Source organism: Phoca vitulina, unplaced genomic scaffold, assembly GCF_004348235.1.
Source record: "Phoca vitulina isolate PV1807 unplaced genomic scaffold, GSC_HSeal_1.0 scaffold25, whole genome shotgun sequence".
Taxonomy (NCBI): domain Eukaryota; kingdom Metazoa; phylum Chordata; class Mammalia; order Carnivora; family Phocidae; genus Phoca; species Phoca vitulina.
The window spans coordinates 26,036,654-26,055,009 of NW_022589728.1; the positions used below are offsets into that span (position 1 = coordinate 26,036,654).

Consider the following 18,356-nt stretch of genomic DNA (forward strand, 5'->3'; position numbering starts at 1 on the left):
AGGGCAAATCGCCAATATAGTAAACAATGGGGTGAAAAATGTAGACTTTAGTTTCCATGTTTGGTTCAATCTATGCAATGCCAAACAAGTGAGTAATTGGAAACATTTGTGCATGACTTAATTTTTCATACATTATCCCATTGTTTCAGAATCTTGTAAACAGAGTCCAAACCTATGACCTATTAACAAACTCTCACTTCTTACAATTTTCTTTTTCTCTTAAGGACCCTTCACTAGTGGGAAGCAATAAAATGTATTAGAAGATCAGCCTAGCAACAAACTTACAACAGACATCTTAACAATGGCTTTCCTTTTTAAATCTGTTTGTTTAAATTTAAATAGTGTAAATGATGAAATGTAGACTGGGTCTGCTATAAAGACTTCCTTTATGGTATATCACAAAGAATTGTGAAATTTTAGGAACTACTATAAGTAACTGACTTGACTCTAAGTTGAGGTAAGCTTTAATTGTGTGTGGTGAAATGGGAGAATGTTTCATGAAAGATGCTGGACTTTTCTTGGAAAACGTGCACCAGTAAATATTTAGACTGAAGGATAACATTCCATAAGCTTTCATAAACTTGTAAAAATATTTATGAGAATCTTGCCAAAAACATTTATTAGTATGATTTATATTAATATACTACAATGTAGCATATTCTAAAGTAGGTATTAGATATTCTTAATAGTAACTGGATTTTAGAATCTGAAAAGTAAGATGCAAATCATGACTTTTTGAGAATTACATGCTTGCATTTCACAATCTCATCATTTTTAAGAGAAATAAACCATTAGATAATTTAATACTAAGCACAACTATACTGAAAAACAAGAATATATCACTAAGTGGCAAAATTTTACTTTTATATTTATTCTTTAATATGAAAAAGATGGAAGCATGGTAACTACCATAAAGTTGTCTTGACCCAAAGCAATCAAGGATAAATAACATTAAATAGAATTCTTTTCCTGAAGGGCCTTAAGGATACCACATTATGATGAAGCATAACTGTAAACTCTATATCAAAATGCAAGCAAAGGTTAGAAACTGTTACGTTACACTAAAACAATGTCAAGCTAAGACATCAACGCATCTTTTTTTTTTTTAACATACTTGCTATTTCACATAAATCTGAAACTCAATTTAATAGGTTCCAAAATGGTATTTTTACTGTTGTGTATGGGTGCGGGGATATGTATTGACCCCTCTTTCATAGAAAGAACAAAAATACATTTAATTGTACTGCAAAACACATTTTACGTATATATTCAAATAGGACTTAGAGAGGAAGAGATTTATATTTATATCTTTCTTCCATGCTGCCCATCAGTTTGAAACTGTCTTCTTTAATAAATGCTAATGATTTGGTTGATTACGTTTGTGCATGTACTTACCATGCAGTTTTGGGAATCAACCGCTGATGAATCTTATCAAGAAGAGAAATTATAGCATTAGCTCATTTGCTTTCCAAACAGCAGGAGTGAGAGTTCTATCCAAAATGATATTAGAGATATTGTTTTAACATCCATGCAGAAAAGTACATACTATTTCTGGCCCACCTTCACGGTGTTTCTTAGACAAGGGTCACATTTATTAGAAAAGTTCTCTTCTTTCTGTGTAGGAATACAACTGGATGTATATTCTAAATCAGGAAATCAAAACTAAAACCACAAACAAATGGAAACACTTATTTAAATTGAAGTAGCTTATCCAAGTTTGAGAAGGGAGCAAGCGGAGTTGTAAAATCTTTTTTATTTTTTCCCCTACAATAGGAAAATAACAAAATGACATGTGCTCATGTCAATTTCATTATGTTCTGTTTCTATTAGAGGATTTCTTACTAACTGGCAAAAATGCACATTACCATAGGGTTTTTCCCACCATAACTTATATAAGCCACTGTTATATTAACCAGCAAGGTTGTTATAGCCACAGACACAATGCCCAAAGGACAGGCAGGGCTTCCCACAGCAGGCTAGTTCTTGTCTTGTATAGATTAGAGCAGCAGAGCCCTGTGTGTGTTATCCTGAGAAATTGGGCTTCACTGAATCTAAAATCAGCATGTTTCATTGGTCTCTTTTAGTAGGATGGCTGAGAGATTTGCCATATTCATGAGGCACACAGAATTGAGACTTAGGGCACACCGTAGAGCATGTGTGTTCACGACTTGACCTTTAAAGTCAGTTCGAGGTTTTCACTTCTGCCTAAAAGGGAAACAACCAAAAGATCATCTTGATTACATTTTCTTCATCTTCTAGCCAAATAACGGAGGGCAAATTTATAGAACCATAGATACAGACATAGGTATAGATTTATCTCCTTATATTTGAGAGGAAAGATTTGGATCTATGTAGAGATACATATCGATTTATGTAAATATATATATATATATATATATATATATTGCTTTCCTCTCTGATTTTAAAGTGTATGCATCATTTTTGCTTAGTTCATAACCACAAACTCTTTCCATCAAAAATAGAATATATGTGTAGGCATATATGGCATAAATATTTGTTTGCATATACACAACAAAAATATGTTTCAATAATAAGGATGGACAAAGGATATATAGAAACATCATGAAATTAAGAGATAGGAGAAGAGAGAAAGCAAACCAAATATATAGCATCAGTGAAATATGGTATGGTATCACTTGATGGTTTCTATACTTAAGTAAAAACCAGGGTTTGATTTTTATATTTAAGTATTTAGTCAGCTCTTTTTATAGATCATTCATAGTAGAGGCCATTCCAAGAGTGAAGAGAAAGGCTTACTAATATTTCAGTAATTTGGAGATTATTTGGGGGATTTTTTTAAATCATTAAATAATACATGATATTTTGTGATGAAAAAATGACAAGTGAATTAAATTAATGTACATTTAACTCTTTGCCTTAAAAGTTTCTTTGAATACTATAGTTACCTAGCAATAAATTGGAGTGAGATTTTACTCAAATGCTATCTGCTTTCTTGCCAAATGTTAACGTAAAAAATTTTGCACTTGATCTTAGCCAAAAGGCCGAGAAGCGATAACGTAAAAAATTTTGAACAATAACTCAAGTAGTCTGTTTTATAATATCTCTGTTTGGGGATATACTAAAAATTGTTAAGCATAGTAACACTCATCTAGGTAACCATAAGGAAATAAATAGAAATTCCTTTTTCAAATTGGACTTACAATCATTCTTTTCCAACTACCTCAGGTGTAAGGTCAAATATCTCTCCCCTTTTATTCCCTAAAAAAACTCACCTAAATCCAGTTTGATAAAATAATCATGAAGTGGATTCTCTTTCACCTGTTGGATAATCTGACATCAGTAGGCAAGCCTCTATTTCAGGACCCACTTTTAACTTGCTTCTCAGAAAACAAATCTGTTAATTTTTTAAAGTTTTGATTAACCTCCAAGATAGTGAGCTAGGTGAATTAGCTATCATTTCAGAGGTGTGTGCCCTAAATTTTAACATACCATGCAACCAACTTCACAGTTTCCAACTTCACAGGATGCTATGGACTCTTGTCTGTACAGATAATCATTTCTCATCTGACTCAGTTTTACATCTTCAACCATAGCTATGCCTTTCATCCCTTAGTCCTCTCTCTAAATGAGTTTATTTTCTTCCTCCTGAGCTAAACTATTTACTCTTTTGAATATTATTTCATAGTGTCCCTTAGTCTTCTATTCTTCTTACTGCTATTGATGCCTAAAAGCACCCTTTTTTTGCTTTTAAAATTCCCTTTCATGAAACTTTTACTAATCGAGTAGATATAGGGTAACATTATGTCTTCCATTTTCAAACAACAAAACTCACAGCAATCATGAGCTACATGTTCATGATATATTCATTCATTTGCATCTATCCACGTCATTATGGTGGCTATGAGATTTTCATATATATTAGTCATAATGCCCCCTGTGTGAATGTCTGTGTGCATTCAGTTATTCTTCCAACCAACATAGATTTATTAAGGCCCCATTCGTGTCATGCACTTTTGTGGAAGCAATAAGACTATAAAGATGAACTAGACAGATGGGGTACACAAAGTAGCAAGCAAAGGGAAAATCTGCCTCGGAAGATACACAAAAAACTTGCAGTTAGGAATTTTGTCATTCTTATGCATCTGTGAATGGCCTTTGGGGAGTCAAATTACAATTTAAAATGTTTCCTAAATAGAATATAAACTTTCCATTCCAATTTGATTTGGTAATATTATGGTGGTTCAAACATCCCTAGCAATCACAGATTAGAACAGACACTCTGAAACTTTTTGGTCTCAGAATTACTTTGCACTATTAAAAGTTATCAAGGTGATAACAGCTCTTATTTATGTATATTAAAGTTATTGATATTTTGCATATTAAAGTAAAACAAATTTTATTTCTAAATTATTTAGTAATTCATTAAAAATAACAACTACAAACTAATTAAATGTTAACATAAATAATATGCTACACTAAGATAATCATATTTTCCAAAATTAAAAAGAGCAAGGAAAAGGGTATTGTTATATGAATCTTTTTAATATGTGGCTTAATAGAAGATACTGAATTCTCATTTCTGCTTTTACATTCAGTCTTGCAATATATTATTTGGGTTGAGGATCTCAGGAAAACCAGCCCCTCACAAATCTGTAATTGGGAAGGGGACAAAAACGTTAAGTAGACTTTTCATCTAATTGTGGATATTCTTCTCTGATATACAACAAATATCGACAAGTAGTAGTTTCTTAAAAGTTGCAATATGGAATTTGAGAACATATCAACAAGCTTTCCATTCTTTTTATGTTAAATTCCATTCTTTATCTTTCATTCCTAATAGATCTTTGACTGATGCATGATTTTATAACATCATGAATTAATCTGTTGGAAAATATTGGTTCACTGGGTTATGCAGATCTTCCGATTATTGACACATTTCATTATACAGTATGGAAAAATAATCACACTCACTAAAATCACTATCGTGATTCCATTAGAAATTTCAGTATTGGGAATCTTTCCAGCTCATAATGGCAGATAAAATTTTCCAAAATTCTAATATTCCTTGAAAGCTAAAATTTTATCAGCAACAAATATTAGAAGTGGTTTCCCTTGGTGTTACAGACTCACTTTGTTTATTAAGGATCGACGGGTTTTTTTGTTTATTTTTTTTTGTTTCTGCTTTAGGTTCAAGAGTATAACTCTGAGGAATATCATGACTGGTGTGTGGTGCTACTTGATTCATGCCAAGAAACCAGGACTGCTAAGGCTCCAGCATTGTGTACAAATTTCAACCCACATGAAAAAAGAAAATAACAACGGTATTATTATGAAAATAGCTTTGATTTCAAGGACTTTCTGAAAGTAGCTCAGGGTTTTTAGAGGTCTGGGGACATCCTTTAAAAAAACACAACTCAGGGGCGCCTTGGTGGCCTTGGTGGGCCTTGGTGGCTCAGTCGGTTAAGGGTCCCACTCTTGGTCTCTGCTCAGGTCATGATCTCAGGCTGGTAAGATCAAGCCGAGCTCCCTGCTCAGCGGAGAGTCTGCTTGAGATTCTCTCCTTCTCCCTCTGCCCTCCCACCCTGCTCATGCTCTGTCTCTCTCTAAAATAAATAAATAAATAAATAAATAAATAAATAAATAAAATCTTTTTAAAAAATTAAAAAAAAACACTGCTCAAAGAACCTAAAACACAGCTGCAGATATTCAGTAATCATTATTTGATATTCGGTATCATCTAAGGATTGACTAGGATTCATTACCAACTACAATAGCAACACCTAACATATCTAAATGGCTTTGTGGATAATTTTATGTACATATTATTTTGTTTAATCCTTCCAATAAGTTATCATTAAATTTTAAAAGAGAAAATTACAGCTTTATTTAATGACTTTTCCAAGGTCACAAGACCTGTAAATGACAAAATCCAGATTTATATCAGATTTTATGAAGTCCAGTGTTCTCATTATACCATAGCTGTTTAATATAACTCTTTTACAGCCTCCTCTAAGTAAGGGAATCGTGAATAAATCTTGTGCCATCTGCTTGATGGCCAGGCTCTATTTAAGCGCTATTACAATTACATGGATATGTATAAATCTTATTCCTATTCCAAATCCTTCATGGCCTGGGAAGTCCAATTTCATATCTATTTAATCACAATCCAAAACTGCGCTACAGTTATATGATGCCCCTCAACATACCTAGTTAGTTTTCTTTAACTGCTATAATGCCTGATTGCTTATTTGGTCATTCTACTGGCTAAAATAATCACTGACCATTTCAGTGGATCACTGACCAGTTATTCCAATCTTCCAAATGAGCTTATCCAATCAGTCTTGCGATCTAATCAACTACATACAGATCATTGTTAACTGTGCTAACTAAAAAGAACTTATCTAAATCTTAGGAGGCCACAGGAATTCAGGGAACAGTTTAAAAAGTAATTCCTGAAACTTATGAAGGGTTCTTGTATAAGACTTTTTAAGTCAGACCAACAGAAGCCCTTGGATCCTTGCCTTGATGCTAACAAATTAGCTTTATGAGTTAAGGGAATACTCAGCATCACCATGTCTTGGTTCTCTTGTTTTAATAAGAGGGAATTACTATATGACCTCTTGTTTTGCTTACAATTTTAATGTTGTATGATTTTTATATAGAAAAAAAAAAGCATTTCCCTTTTTGGCAGTCATGATTTTCTTCATTTGTAAGTTCTCTTTTCATGCCAGTCTGTCTTCACACTCTATGCTGAAAGTCTTCGAAATCCAATTAATTGCTCAAACTTATACATAAAAGGTTTATAGAAGCTATCTATCTATCTATCTATCTATCTATCTATCTATCTATCTAACCAGCCATTTAGACCCCTTAAGTATGGTATTTAATAAAATCTACTCAAACTCTTTGTGTTTTCTTCCACTAAACAAAAATTAAATTGCTTTTATAACATTTATGTTATGATAAATTTGGGGTGGGGCTTATAAAGATTGATCTCCTCCACTAATGATTAATTATAATCCATCCTGAAATATTAATAAGTATCCCGTATGAGCTATGTTGAGGGAGGGAGGGGAGAGAAGGAAGCTGTAATGTTTGTTTGCAATTACTGAAATTACAGAAGCAAAGGTCTTCCAGAGACAGAAATATAATCACAATTATCTGACCTGTAAAAATGGTTTTTATTTCTGCAGCCAAGGAACAGCAAATTATTGGCATTGGGAGTCCTTCTTATAAAGGCTTTTTATAAAATCCTCCTTTGCATAGCTATATTTTTTATTTAGTCTACAGCATTCGTCCCCTTCTATCTAATATTGAAATCAGAGACATTCTATTATCACTGAGAGTGTGTTTTAAATAAACTGCACTGGAACCTGGGCTTGGCAGCTTGTAAGCCACCTGAGTGTGGTCAGGTGACTTGTCCTTTCTAAATCACCATGGAAGAAAATGTATCAGGTGTCTCCTGGCTGCTGAGGGCCATGTGGAAAGTACATGCATGCCTCCAACACTTGCTTAATTCAGCCCTGGATGATGAGAAGTGACAGCACAAGAAAGGGGCTGGCCGTAGTAGGCAATGTATGCACCCCAGAGTGGGCATGTGTCTAAAATTTAATTGCGAAGTGCCTAAAAAGAGAAATAGCATTTTCATTTACAGAGTACTGTGAAAACATGGTCATGGAAAACATTAAATAAAGGTAACAATAGCTATTATTTCTATTAGATACATAAAGCAAAATAAACAGTGAGGGGAGGACATTGAAGGGCCACCAACAGGAGACTGTTCAAATAAATAAAGGTGTATCATATAATAGGATACTACTGAGCAATTAAAAATAATAATATAAAGCTATAATTTGTTTATATGGAATAATTGCCAAGATATGTCAAATGAAAAAAGCAAGGCACAGAAGAAGATATATAATATGCTCCCATGTGTGTAAGGATATGTGCATATGTACATTTAAATATACAAATGACAGAAGGATTACAAGCTGATAAAACAGTTGGCTCTGAAGGGGGACAGTATTTACTAAATACACTTTTATGTAGTTTGCCTTCTTTTTCAATATGAGTACACTAGTTACACTAGTTTCAAGATAAATAATAGTTAATTTTTAACGTAAAATAGAGATGATTTATATATTTATAAGGCAAATCATTGACATGCCCTCCATCAAACAAACAAACAAAAATTGACAAAGGATCAGTTTTATCATGAGTTTCTTAGCATCCTGTAAAACCAAAGAAAGGCTATTTTTAAATATTTCAACTCATGAAGGCATTAATTCAGAAGAGACAGAGCCATTAACACAGAACAGAGAGAGCCAAAATACATTGTTAATAGGATTGCCAGATAATATACAATAGTTTTATTTGCTAAATCTGGCACTTTCAATTATTGAAAAGAGAAAAGTGTTCTGAATTCTTATAATACTATGTGTATTCGATGCCAAACACTGACAGTTTGCAGATAGTCAATTTTCTATTATTGTTTAGGTAAAATACATTGACCTTATAACTGAATTTTTTAATAATATTTTTGAAGGGGCGCCTGGGTGGCTCAGTTGGTTAAGCGACTGCCTTCGGCTCAGGTCATGATCCTGGAGTCCCGGGATCGAGTCCCGCATCGGGCTCCCTGCTCAGCTGGGGGTCTGCTTCTCCCTCTGACCCTCTTCCCTCTCATGCTCTCTGTCTCTCATTCTCTCTCTCTCAAATAAATAAAAAATCTTAAAAAAAAAAAAAATAATAATAGTATTTTTGAAAAGACACAAAAAATAAAAATGTTTCTCCCTAGTTTAAAATACTAACATCCATACAACATGGAATGTGGCTCCAATCTATTCTTTCACATTAATGTTCCAATACTTTCTTATAATACCATTATATTACATGCAAAATAAGCCTATCTACCGTTCAGTGAACATGACTTATTCCTGAACATTCACTCCAACACTTCCTCTTTTCCCTTCCTGTCATGAATCTGCAATGTCCTCATGAGGTCTTCTAACTGCTTCAATGAAAAGGTTCTGTTCATTTGCATACAGCTTTTTTTACAATGTCTTTGCATATACATATCAATGTCCCCGATAGATAAATAAAAGCGCCATGAAAGTAGGAAGCCATCACTTCATCCACATCTTTCATCTTCAATCACTGTGTGTGCTCCAACAGCCTGGCCTAGTACTTTACACAAAAGGTATATCCAACAGAGTCCAATCAATGTGTGGGTGAATGGCAGGAGATAGTCCAGTCCCGCTGAAGATTAAACTCTAGTTAACTTGGAATCTCATAAAAAATAATAATAACTATCTTCATCCGACATCATAATCCCTCTTTATAGTTGAAAATAATTCCTAAAATGATCCTTGGCCATATTTTTTCCTGGCTTAAAAAAAAAAAAAGTTAAATTCCATGTCCTTTACTTAAGATTTTCATTTTATTTTTATATCCCTTAATCATTCTTACATTGCTTATATGAACCTTTAAGTTCTTGAATCGTCCTTTAGGCTGGGGAGTGCAAAGTTGAGCATTATATTCTAGCAAATCAGAGCAGTGCTGGATGATTTCCTTCTTTGTATTAAAGTCCTTTGGAATCTTCTTAGTATAATTTTTTACAAAATGGCATATTAATTATTCTTTAGACCTATACATAGTCAATTTCTATATCATGCTTGAACAATTTATTCCTAAGTGATTCTCCCTAATTGATGCTTGCAGATTAATTTAGTTCTCTTTTTTAAGCAAGGGCATTTGATTGTTATCCCTAAACTACAAGGGGATATTTGTCTATTACCTTGAAGCTATTATAGAACACCCTGGGCATGCAATTTATCCTGCCTTCCAGTCAATGATGTTTAAAACAATGATTCTCAAATCCCAGATTGGTGCTTCATGATGACGTTTCCACTGCTCCATGGTGAATTAGAATAATAAATACATTGTAATGAGCTTTTTTAATAAAGCCACCTTTGTTCACTTTTTTATGTCTTCAAATATTTATCTCATACATGTGGTAGTAGATGGTAGTAATTATTTTTCTACTGGCACTAAAATGCCAGATACCTTATGTGAGGCCCCTATTTTGTTTTATTTTTCTTTTTTATTCTATAGAATACCAACTTTGAGGACCACTAATAATAGCCATAGAAGTAGCAATAAGAATAGCCAGCAATTAAAAGTTGTTTATATGCAAAAAAAGTGTTCTAAGAACTTTAGATGTATTAACTCAATGCGACAACTCTCTGAGGAACTTACTACTATTGTTCAAACATTAGATTTTGGAAAGTGAAAAAGAGAGAAGTTTAAAAATATGTTCAAAGTCACATAATGAATTAACCCAGGAAAGGGCATCCAGAGGTCATGCCCCGAACCACTGTATGAAAGTGAAACCAGGGTAAGATTTTAAGTCAATTTTTATGGCCTGATACTAAAATTGAGCTATTAAACCTTTAAAATTCTACTGCGTAGGCATGTAATAATGTTTTTCTACATATTTTTGTTCACATTTTTAAATCTTTCAGGTGGGACAGAATCCAAAAAGACACTAGATTTCTATCCATATCTTTAATATGCATGCCCACCCCACAATGTCATGTAGAAGTCTCTCTCTTCTAAAACTGCATGTTGATCTTTAAGATAATTCCTTCAAGAATTTTCTCTATGTACAAAAAAAAAAAAAAAAAAACTTCAGCTAGTCTGAAGAAAACTAGAAATGTATCCTAAGTTTCTAAAATTTGCACACATAAGCTTTTAAAATAAGAATTTTGAAAGATTACCATATCATTAGCAAAGATTGAAAAAAAATAGGGACCGTATAAATGTTACATCAAAGCTGCAGAGCAGGGGCACCTGGGTGTCTCAGTCAGTTAAGCATATGCCTTTGGCTCAGGTCATGATCCCAGGGTCCTAGGATCGGGTCCTGGGATTGAGTTCCGCATCGGGCTCTGTCTGAGAAACTTACATAGGATGAGACATGAAAATGTGGAAGGATTTGAGGTGTGTGAAGAACAGAATAAGTAGGATGCAATATATAGTTAATGGTTAAAAGAAGTGAGTACGGGGCGCCTGGCAGGCTCAGTTGGTAAAACATGTGACGCTTGATCTCGAGGTTGTAAGTTTGAGGCCCACATTGGGTGTAGAAATGACTTAAAAAATAAAATCTTTAAAAATAAATAAATAAAGAGGTGAGTACAGAAAATGGGAGAAGAAATATGAAAGAAGATTGAAAATTCACAGAATTGAAGAAGCATATTAATAGTCAGATATAAGAATTACACATTGCATAAATTAAAAAGCCCACATTCAGATATATCTAGTGAAACTCATAATAAGGACAAAAAATATTAAAATTAATGAGAATAAAAAGACTGATTCAATAAAGAAGCAACAATTATGCAGATAGCAGATTCTCAACCGTAATAGCAGAAGCAATAACAGAAATGACAATTTCAAACTGCCAAGAGCAAACAAATATCATATGAGAAATTTATGCCCAGATAAACTACCATTCAAAAGTAAAGATGTTTTTACACAAAGGGATATAATTTTCTGCAGAGATCATCACTGAAAAATTACTGAAGTATATACACTAATTTAAAGGGAAAAAGTGAACACAGAAGAAGGTAGAATACATGAAGAAAGGTTTAGAAAAAAAGAAAAAGCTAAATAAACACTAAAAAGCAGTAAAAGTAACAATTGCTTAATTTAAAAATAGTTGAAACTGTACAACCATGATAACGAAGGATGAGAATGAGAATACCGGGTATTAAATTTACGATCTTCATGTTGCTCACTCTGATTGGTTGTTCACTGCTGTCTCTTCAGTGCAAAGGAAGTGGTAGGAACTCAATAAATATTTGTTGAATGAATTACAGAACCAATGTTTCATAGCCAAAGGTAGTTCTAGATACAATCTCTAACTATGCCCGTCAGATTCTGAGAATACCATGCAGTTTGGGGATCATCAAAGATGTGCCAACAGGCTCAGTGTTTGAGGTTAGGCAGGTTGTTACTAAAAAGTGTTCCTAAAAGTGTGGTGGTCCTTGATGTGCACATTCAGATCTGCTTTTGCAGGAACATGCTGCACTAGCAGATTCTGCGGACAACCTCCAGGTGCCACCCGTCTACTCACCTGTGGCGTTAACACCTGAGCTATGTTACACATGGCCTGCTCCCAAGCTTCACTGAGCACAGCAGACGGAGGTCCTAGAGCAGGCCAGGTCTGGCCAAGACAGGGCTACTCAAGTGGGTAACCTTTGCTCTGGGCCATCCCAGCAACCTGGCCAAGATTCTCTGAGTCTCACTGTAGACTGAGGCTCATTCTACCCAGTCCTTCTTTCCCTCTCTTCTCTAAGGTGTCAGACATGCATTGAGGTCTGAGGTCTTTCTCTGCCTTTTCCTGCTCCCTTCCCCTTTGTTTCACAGGAATTTCCAGCAATCTCTTTCACGTGCAATTCTATCTGCCTTTTGGAGGAACCAAACCGGCATATGAAGGCAAGAGGGTGGACAAAGTCAGGTCTACCGGATCAACAGGATGGTCTCTTCATCTGAAAGAACAGTAGTCATGAATAATGATTGTGCACACTCAGGAAACAGACTTCTTCAGTAGAAAACTGTGGTATATCTCTTACTCATACCTCATTGCCTTAACTTTAGGAGAGCTGAGATGTCCTTTCAGGAAACACAGTCTCCCTGGGCTAAGACTTGCTTATTTACTTACTCAAAATATCCTCTAAGTTGGGAAGATGGTTCAGTCTTAAGAACCTTAAGGCCTATTACCTTTCTGTTTTCCTTGGGGATCTATGGCAATGGGCTGCACCATCTAAAAACTCTCATATACTGACATCTTTCTTATGCATTAAGATTATGGACACTGGTCAAATCTTCTGGCCCATTCCAAATCTTGCCAGCCTCTGGTGAAATCATCGTATTTGTGAGTCATCCCTACAACACACTAGCATCCAAATCCCATGCCCCTTGTCTCTGCTGTGATGTAGTCACTCAGTGCTGTCATGACATCTGGACATACATTATCTCTGATACTTTCAATCCAAATTTCCCATTTCCGAACTCAACCTCTTATGCCTTCAGCTTGCTAACATCATCATGGCACTGCACCTGTTCTGTATTTTTAGTACCTCCAGCCATGCACCCTTCTGTATTCTTATATGCTAGTACCCTGTTGTCTTCACTTCCTACTCCATCTAGCCTGCATTCTATAGAGAGTCATTTCAATCATTCTCACGTTTTGGGTATTTTATGTCCTCGAAACATACAATAAACAGCAAATTGAGTCACGGTAGAATAACAAAGTATTAGTAAATAAAAATAAAAAATGTGGGATTTGTTCTCTTTTGTTTTTGATCACAATGGGATAATAGCATCTTGAGGGTTTAATGGGAGGTAAGAATCACTAGCCTACATCTCATCTTCTATGGAAAACATATGAATTTTTTTCTATTTCTTACTGTCCAAAACGATATTATTTTCTTGTGTGTAAGTTCCATGTATCTTTACTGAAAAGCTATTATAGTTTATACTATGTCAAATTTAGAGTCCCATGGACAAGGAATTCTTCAAGATGTTTCTAAGTTGTAACTTGTTTGAATATTTTCTCATTAGTTTTTTTTTAACTCAGGTTTCTTTCTACCATTTCCAGAAGATGCCAGGTTTAGTTTTAAATTCTTAACTCAATCATTAGTAGAGATAGAGTTAGTTAAAAATAAATCACTGGAGAGCTTTTTTTTTTTTTGAAGTGCCTTTTTTTCACGCACTTTGTCAAAGTACCAAAAGTTGATTTGACATTTTTATAGTTGCATTTCTCTCTGGTGTATTACTGGACCCACAGGACTGGAACACTGAAAGTAAAGATATCTCTTGTACTATGCTTATATGACTAAGATAAAAATACTGTCCAAAATAATTCAATCTCAATTTGTACACTTTTTCACATTAGTTCAGAAAACATTGAAAAGCCATTGAAAATTTGTGGTCACTAAAGTGGCTCATATTCACCAACTTCTTGGAGTTTATTTCATCACATAGAGAAGCACATCACTGTTAGGGTTATTTATGAAAATTCTAGTTTGCTAAGGTCAAGGTACTCTAACAATGGAATATTTTTAAAGCATAGGTTATCCAGATTTCATGAGCTATTAAAACTTGCTATTTCTGTCCTGCCTTTTCTGACTTTAATTCATAACAAGCAGAGTGGCTATTGCTCTGTCCCTTTACATCTACTGCCCCCAGTAAAATAGCTAGCCTGGGAATTAGAAACTTCTCAGAACTTTTAAATTTTTTTCTACAAACTATAAAGTAAATCTTATAACCTCCATTAAGGTAATTTGGTAACCCTAATACATGAATGGAAGCTTTTATTTTCTTTAAAAAGAACCCATAGGTAGCAGGAAGAATTAGTCATACTCTTAAAAATATATTTTCTTAAGATTTTATTTATTTATTTGACAGAGAGAGACACAGTGAGAGAGGGAACACAAGCAGGGGGAGTGGGAGAGGGAGAAGCAGGCTTCCCGCAGAGCAGGGAGCCCGATGCGGGGCTCAATCCCAGGACCCTGGGATCATGACCTGAGCAGAAGGCAGACGCCTAACGACTGAGCCACCCAGGTGCCCCTATACTCTTAAAAATATAAGTGAAATTAACAATAGTCATATTTGTTCTGGTTAGAAAAGTGATGTTTTTTCTGCACACCTTTCTTTAATAGAACATTATAGCTTTATTCAGTAAAGTAAAGCTAAGGCTCATAACCAAAGGCAAAACCTCCAGATATAGAAGATCACACAACAAACACTTAAAAGACAAAGTCTTGCTCCAGGGTGTTCAGCCAAGAAACATGTGGAGTCCAGATTCTTACTTATAAATTACCTCAGATTAGCTTTTGACTCCTATGCCTAAAATCACCATTTTTAAGGAGGTCAAACTATATATACTGTTACTCTCAGTATATATAGTTTATTATATTTAGATAACTAAAATAATATCTAAAGGTAGATCTTACCTGAAAACTTTCACTTGCAATTCAGTTTTATCATGTATACAACTAAAAGGAAAAAAATCTCCAAGTAACTGCCCATGCAGCCTACTGGGCTGCAAATGTTTTACCGCTAAGAGAATACGTAAGAACTTTTCCCGACTTCTGATACATTTTTATAACCCACACACGCAGAGTGAATCCTTGCTCAGAGAATCACCAATGCAGAGTACACAAAACCTAGATGCACTTACCACACTATCCTTAACCCTGACTCCAGACCTACTCTTGTCAGTTACAAAACAAACAAGTAAATAAACTGAAATTTCCTCTATTGCAATAGCCTTACAGAGTCATGTCAGAAGGTCTCAGAAACTAGTCACTAGATTAAAGAAAAAAAAAATGGTTGATCATGTGGTATGTGGTTAATCTCATTTACAAATTTTATACTTTTTGGGGAAAATCCTCAGATTTTCCAAATCAGAAAAACAAAGTTTTAAAAAAAGTCATCATGGGCACATGCATTTCTAGAATAATTGTGGTTTCTATTTGTATGAAAACCTAAACTTATTTGTCCCAAGTTAATACATTTGGTAGAGATTTTTTTAAAAATTTATAAGGAGAAAATTGTGAGAAAATTCTTACACTTTCTATTTCACAGTATAGCATATTTTCCTTTAACTGCCTTTTGGGTCATCATTTTGCCATCTGAAACATCGGATAAATTATACATTCATTCCACCTTGTACATGATTAGTTTACCAAATATGTGTGTAAACAGCCAGTTAATCATACTTGCTATGAATTATCATTTATCTATTTCATAAAAAAATAAGTTCCTACACTGTACAAAATCCTAATTGGAAAGTCAGACCGAGGTTTCAGTGACCAATAATTTCAAAAGGATAACATTTGGGGCTACTGAGCAACTTTATCCCAAGAATAGCTCTTGTCTCTTGCTTCTGAGTCTGTCAACATTCTCTTGGCTATCATCAACTTTTTTAAATCTTTACCTTATCATTTGTTTGTTGTCTTTCCACTAAATGTGAACTTAGATTGGTGGGTGAATAAACTGCCATATTTAGCAGTAAATGCAGACTTTGGTTGTGGGCTAGATGCATGCGTAGCTGGTTAGAATTAAGGAAAGACACAGGTATTAGATGAGTGAGCCTGGTAGTAATTTAGGTTAAAGGATGGTAAATAGTACTAGTATGTGGTATGTAAATATTTGTTTTGCATCCTATACTGCTCTAAATGTTCTACATATATCAAGTAATTTAAAACTCTACCAGGAGGCAGGTATTACCACCATTTGCAGATGAGGAAATTGAAAGATGAAGTTACTTGAGCAAGAACACACAGCTAATAAGCTTTCTTTTCTTTAATCTAGGGACTAGTTTCTGAGACCTCCCATCATGTATTAATGCATTTTCTTTTTTTTGTTTGTTTTTTGTTTTCTGAGGGAGAAACACACTAGAGCATAATCATATTACAGAAAAGACGATGGATTTGAACCTAGGCAGGCTAACTAAAGAGCCCATGTTCTTAACTCCATGAGACTGCCTCTCAAAACCAGACACTCATGAAGGTTTCCAGAATGAAGTTTTTCAGAGATAGTTCTTGCCACATTTGTTGTGCAAAAATAAACAAAACAAAGGAACAAACAAACAAAAAAGCAGCAACAGACCCATGAATACAGAAAAGAAACTGATGGTTGCTAGAGGGATGGGGGCTCCGGAGGATGGGAGAAATAGGTGAAGGGGATTGGGAGGCACAAGCTTCCAGTTACAGAATGAGGAAGTCATGGGGATGAAAGCTACAGCATAGGGAATATAGTCAACGGTACTGTAATAGTGTTGTATGGTGACAGATGGGAGCTACACTTGTGGTGAGCAGAGCATAATGTAGAGAGCTGTCCAATCACTATACTGTATACCTGAAACTAATGTAATATCGTATGTCAGCTATACTTCAATAAAAAAAATATTGTAGCAAATTCGACCTTTGACACCTCTCCCTTAAATTCTCAAATCCTAGGCACCATTTTAACCAGAAGCATGAATTCATGATAAGGAACAAGAAAACTGTTTCTTGTTTCAATTAGAAGCTATCTAACTAGAAGCCAAAGAGAATTTTTAAAAATAATTATTTCCAGAAATTAACATAAAACAAGTTTATTTATCACTTTTATTTATGATTTTAAAATCTTCTTAACAATGCTAAGTCAATATGGCATTTTATTTAACATTGTCAACTAAATAAAAGGAAGGTGCAACCCCTTCCTTAAGCCAGGCTGAGTGCAGTGGTCCAGGCATACGCACTAAGCACACCTGTGGAGGGTAGAGTATGGCCATCTAGAGAGGCCATGCTGTGTCTCACAAGCACAGCTACCACTTTGCTCTAAAAAGATGAGGTTATCTGGAAATCTAGGCACAGTGTTGATTTTTGGTTTTTAAAGCTGGAAATCCAGATTTATATGTGAAATCTGATGATTTTAAAATTTTGGTTCAAAATTTTGAAAACACCAAGAACGATAAACATAGGATGTCTATCAAACTAAAAAGGATCTTCGTCTTTCATATTTCCAACTATGTTACATTTTTTATGGATTCACTGACTAATAAGTCTTGTTCCTTATTTGGACTTTGAAAAACATTACAAGAAATGACTGTTACAGAAGCATAGAAACATCCAGTACATACCTTCAAATTTGACAAAACCCATTTTATCCATTTCTTATTGTTGCTGTAACAAATTACCACAAATTTAGTTTCGAACAACACATATTCATTACCTTATAGTTTTAGAGGTCAAAAGTCCAAAATCAGTATCAATGGGCTAAAATGAAGATATTGCTAGGGCTACATTCCTTCTAGAAACTCAGTGCAAGAAGCCCTTTCTTTGTCTTCACCCACTTTTAGAGGCCACTTGCATTCATACGCTTGTGGCCCCTTCCTCCATCTTCAAATCCATCAATGTAGCATCTTCAGATCTCTCACTGATTCTAACCTTCTGTGTCCCTCTTCCATTATTTAAGGATCCTTAAGATTAACAGTGGAGCCACTTGGATAATGCAGTAATGTCTCATCTCAAGATACTTACCTTAATCATATCTGTAGTCTCTTTTGCCAGGTAAGGAACATATTCACAGGTTTTAATGATTAAAACATGGGGAACCTGGGTGGCTCAGTCAATTAAGCATCCGACTCTTGATTTCTGCGCAGGTCATGAGATGGAGCCCCGAGTTGGACTCCGAGCAGGGTGTGGAGCCTGCTTAAGATTTTCTCCCTCTCCCTCTGCTCCTCCTGCCTCCTCTCTCTCTCCACTTCAAAGAGCCATCATTCTACCTAACATATTCATCATGTATTAATGCATTTTCTTTTTTTG

At 34.7% G+C, this 18,356-nt stretch overlaps 1 long non-coding RNA gene and 1 pseudogene across 1 annotated transcript in view; one reads left to right on the forward strand and one right to left on the reverse strand.

Moving 5' to 3' along the window:
- The window catches only part of LOC116643115, a 20,388-nt gene extending 2,257 nt beyond the window's left edge, over window positions 1-18,131 (forward strand). Inside the window, exons 3-4 of the long non-coding RNA XR_004301487.1 lie at window positions 5,170-5,303; window positions 18,007-18,131. This is a non-coding gene — a long non-coding RNA (uncharacterized LOC116643115). The remainder of the gene's footprint in view (window positions 1-5,169; window positions 5,304-18,006) is intronic.
- On the reverse strand, window positions 2,918-3,035 carry LOC116643290 (annotated as a pseudogene).
- Window positions 18,132-18,356: the final 225 nt, after the last annotated feature.